The following is a 4,871-nucleotide window of genomic DNA, read 5'->3' on the forward strand; positions in this document are numbered from 1 at the left end:
CTCTGGGGGATCTCTGAGAGTCTCTGGGGGTCTCTGGAGGATCTCTGGGGGTCTCTGGGGGTCCCTGGAGGGGTCTAGGGGTCTCTGGGGATCTCTGGGGGTCTCTGGGGGCATCTGAGGGTCCCTGGCGGGTGTCTGGTGGTCTCTGGGTGTCCCTGGGGGGTCTCGGCGTGTGTCTGGGAGTCCCTGGAGGTCTCTGAGAGTCTCTGGGGGGTCTCTGGGGGTCTCCAAATGCTCTGTAGTCAAGGGGACATAAAGGGCAGTGGCCACAGCAGGTGACACTCCATGAAAACTGAGGGAATGGAACTAAAGGACTTGTGTAGTTCTCCTCCTTTCCTGGTGTGTGTGATGTCGTTACTTGTCTGAAAGTGTCTCCATTTAATCTCCAGCTAATAGCAACACACTTGCCCTGTCACACAGCACAGCCATTCTGACCACTGCTCTCTGCAGTTTGTGTTCATGCTGGGAAACATTCCATGCTTTTGTGTCATTTTGGCCTTCATGGGAATAAAGTTATGAGGAAGGGTTTACGTTCCTCTGTCAAAGCTGTGACACATTGTTGAAATCATCCCCAGGCAGATGGCCATGCTGATGAAATTCGTGATGTTATCTCTACACAGATCACACAAGGTCTGTTATTAATCCTTTAAAATCTGCTTGATGCCTCCTGTAGAGGAGCAAGAATTACAGGGTTCTTCCAATGGTGTTCCACCAACCAAATGGAAGTGGTGCTTCCAGCGTTCCACGTTTCAGTGTTGTGGTGCCCGAGAAGATGAGCAGTTTTAGGCAAACTTTGGAGCAGCAACTTAATGCCCTTCAGTAAAAGGGAACATTTATGAAGGCTGCCCTTTCTGTCTCCTTCTTAGAATGCATTTTGCTGCTGACTCTAAAGCAATTCTCTTGTTTTCATCTGGAGTTTTACTTCATCCTTTTTCTCGTTGCTTTCTCCTCTTCATTAACCAGTATGGCACAGGAAATGGGGCATGAGCTCTGCAGGAAATACTTGGCAGCATACAGCCAAAGGGAGTGTGTTCTGTTGGCTTGGGTTGTATTTCAGGCTGCTGTGCAGTTTTTGCCTTTGAAGCAGGAAAGAGTTGTCTCTCTGGCTGAAATGGCAAAGGAGGTTTGGCGCTAATCTGACTGCCCGGGTGCCTCTCCTTTTGGGGTTCATTTCTGATTTTCTGCCCACAGTTCCTCACTGATAGTTCAAGTTACTGATCTCCTGAGCGGGTCATAAAAGGGAAGGATTGCTGTCTCTGGTTTTTATCCTTTGTAACAAGTTTATATGTGCAAACATCTATGTAAGAGGGCAGCAATTGTTAAGAAACAAATTGTCTTGTGTTCTCTGTTTCCTGGTGCTTTGTGTGGTTTCTGCTTTTCTTTGGTCACCATAGGGTGATAAATCGTTCTGATACTTTTTCTCTAACTGTCATACTAGGATGTTTGAAACGGGCTTGGAGAAAATGATGATTCCTGAAATCCAGAAAGAGTCTGGGACAAGTTGAAAAGCAGATCCGTGCTGTTGGCATCACCAAGACATTAACAGAATGTCCTCCCGTGATGGACACTGAGTACCCCAAGCCGTGGTAGGTGCCACACTTCTTCAGGGTCTGCTGGTGATGCTGTTGGAGGTCTGGAAAGTAGGAGCTTTCACCAGAATAGGCCCCTCCAATAAACTCCTTTGGCATTTCTTCAGGCCCACTGTTGTGGTGAGACTCAGCTTGAGGCTTTTCATACCTTTTCATCCTTCACTGCACAAAGGGAAGTGTGTTTTCAAAGCAAATGGCAGAGCTGGTTTGAGATGTGTTTGAGCCTGGATTTGGCTGAGTAGAGCTCCACTGAAGGGAATTAGGCTACTGTCAGCTTGCATTCCTTCTGGAAAGCTGGGCCCACTTTTGACTTGTAACTGTCCTAGTCAGGAGGCCTGAGAATACTCACAACCTGACAGGCTGTAGTGTCTTAGCCTGAAAGTGGAATCTGGGGGAAAGCTCTGGAGACTGAAAGGCAGTCCAGCAGTCTGGGGGCTCAGGTAGCCCAAATTGAATGACAGTAACCGGATCCAGGACTAGAACTCTTTTTGAATGTACTTAGAGAAAAACTGTAATCTGGAAAAGAATTGCTATTCTTGGGTTTGTATCACAGCAATTTGAGCTGCTAAAAAATGAGGGCATTGCTGATGCTGTTAATATGAGCAGCTGCATTGTGCCTGGAAAGGACCCAGACCCACAGTCCTAGTGCAGCTTCCCTGGGACAGGGACAGTGCCAGGAGTTAAGCAAGTCCCTGCAAAGGGGTTCCAGGTAATCTGAGCGTTCTTGTGAAGCACAGGCTGTCCTCACCTGTTCACTGTTCCCCTCCCTTCTCCCCCCAGGATTCCTTTGCTGCAGGCCCTCCCTCCTTGGCCTCTTCGAGCTGCCTGAGGATGACACGACCCCTGACAAGGAGCACTTCATTGACACAGAGGATACTCCAGGCTGTGAGACTGCATTCTCCCAGCTGGCCTTTGCTGGGAAGAAAGAGCATGATCCTGTGGGGCAAATGGTGAACAATCCCAGGATCCAGCTGGCCCAGTCTCTGCACAAACTGTTCACAGCGTGCCCAGGCAGGGTAGGTGGCTTGGGCTCTGCATCCCTGGGCTGCATTCAGCAGAGAAGAAATGCCTCTGTGAGAATGGTCTCTTGCTAAGGTTTGATAATCAGCAAAATGAAGTGTGTTGTAGGCAGAAGGCAAGATCTTGCTGTGTCTTCTTGTTCATTGGAACTTGGCTTTTGTAAGGTTTTCCTGGTAACCTCAGAAAGGCCTTATTTTTCACAGCACTTAGTTTAGCAATCAGCTCAAATATATGCTATTTTAAAGATGAAGATTTATCTCCTTGATGGCCTATAACTAATGGTTGTCTCCTGTTCAGTTGCATGGACTTGGGAGATTCAGGCAGCTCATATAAAATTAGACATTTTGAGTGCACAGCTAACTCTTACCCCAGATAGTGTTTGTTTTGTTCAAGATTTGGGTAAGTAAAGATTGTCTGAGAGATGAGCTGTTTCTCCCTCCATAACTGCTGCTCTGAGAGTGTCTGAGCTTGTGCCCTGTGCATGAAGAGCCATGGCAGTGGCTGAGTGTCCCTGAGCCCTCTGCTCTGTCTGTGCTGCAGGTTCTGTGCCTGCTGAGTGTCCCTGAGCCCTCTGCTGTGTCTGTGCTGCAGGTTCTGTGCATGCTGAGTGTCCCTGAGCCCTCTGCTGTGTCTGTGCTGCTCTGTCTGTGCCTGCTGAGTGTCCCTGAGCCCTCTGCTGTGTCTGTGCTGCAGGTTCTGTGCCTGCTGAGTGTCCCTGAGCCCTCAGCTGTGTCTGTGCTGCAGGTTCTGTGCCTGCTGAGTGTCCCTGAGCCCTCAGCTGTGTCTGTGCTGCTCTGTCTGTGCCTGCTGAGTGTCCCTGAGCCCTCAGCTGTGTCTGTGCTGCAGGCTCTGTGCCTGCAAACTCTCCAAAAAAGGAGAAAAATTAATGTAAGTACAAAAAAATCAATTTAAAAAATCAAAATTTAAAAAGATAAAGCTAACAAGTGTGACAAAAGAGCAACCAAAAATGACATAAAATAAAAAATAAAATAAGAGCTTTCGCTATTGGGCGACGGTGGGAGTGGAAGGCGCGGCTGCAGAGAAAGAGCCGCTCCCCGGCCCGTGCAGCGCCTTCGCCGCTCGGGTCCCGGCGGGCATTCGTGGTGGTGGGGGCTGGACTGCGGTGCAGTTCCCGGCCGTGTCCGCCAGGCGGCGCCGGCGAGGCAGACGGGGGCGGCCGAGGGAGGGATTCGAACCGGCGATTGGGGAGAGAGAGCCGCGTCCCAGGCGCGCGCCTTGACCGCTCGGCCAGCGGGGCGGGGGCGTGGCCAGCAAGGCGGGGGCGTGCCCGCCCTGCACGGCCCGTAATGGTAAAAACGGAATAAAAGAAATAAAATTAAAAATAAAATTAAAAATTTGAGGAAACCGACATGACAAAGGAATGAGTCCCGGAAGCGTCGGTGGAACCCAGAAGGCTTTGCGGCGCCTCGTTTTATTTTGCAGGCTTTGTAAAATAAAAAATACAGGAAAGTATGCAAACCAAATCCATAAAAAAAAGGAAGTCCCGGTAGATCCCGGGGGCTGTTTGGCGTCTCTGGTGTTCCTTCTGTGTCCACGAGTGTCCCAGAAGGCTCCCGGGAGATGGTGGGAGTCCCTGGGGGGTCTCCTGGGGGCGTTGGGGGTCCTTGGGGGTTCCTGTAGGACCATGGAGGTACCTGGAAGTCTCGGAGTGGGACGGGGGCGGTGGGGCGGGGAGCGTTTTAAGTCCCTGCGAGAATCGTGGCGGTCCCCGGGAGGTACTCGGGGTCTCCAGTTCTCCCGGGGCAGCCAGAGTCCAGCTGTGTTCTGCAGAGAAGAAATGGAGAGCTGGGGGAGGCCCGAGCAACTTGCAATGTTAAGCTGCCCCGAGGGGCTCCTTGGCTGGGCCCGCCGCCCGCAGCCCCCTCGTTCCCCGGAGCGCCGGGCCAGGGCCGCGCCGCGGAGGCTTCGGGCCCGCTCGGGCCGCGTGTGGCGGGGGGGCGGAGGGGCGGGGGTCATGCCGGGAGCGAGCAGAGAGGGCAGAGCGGCGAAGCCGGAGGCGGCACAGCCCCCAGCTAGCTCCGCCTTCCCGCCGGCAGAACGGCACCCACCGGCGGGCGCGCCTGTCAGTCTCGTCGGATCCAGCCCTCTGCTCGCTCCCCCTCCCCGCCGGCGGCGCGGCACCCCACCGGGGGGACTCTTAGATTTTTCATGTAGTTTTCGTCATATTTTTTGAATGTTAAAGGGCGCGAAGCGCGGTGCCGACCCCCCGTGGCCGCGCCCATCCCGCACCGGCTGGACACG

General features: G+C 52.7%; 1 long non-coding RNA gene across 1 annotated transcript; it reads left to right on the plus strand.

The window, feature by feature from the left end:
• The first annotated feature begins 791 nt into the window (after positions 1-791).
• On the plus strand, positions 792-3,034 carry LOC139671003 (uncharacterized). The gene is made up of 2 exons (XR_011697634.1): positions 792-1,586; positions 2,370-3,034. It is a non-coding gene; the product is annotated as an uncharacterized lncRNA (long non-coding RNA).
• Positions 3,035-4,871: the final 1,837 nt, after the last annotated feature.

This window comes from Pithys albifrons, chromosome 4, assembly GCF_047495875.1.
Source record: "Pithys albifrons albifrons isolate INPA30051 chromosome 4, PitAlb_v1, whole genome shotgun sequence".
NCBI classification, from domain to species: domain Eukaryota; kingdom Metazoa; phylum Chordata; class Aves; order Passeriformes; family Thamnophilidae; genus Pithys; species Pithys albifrons.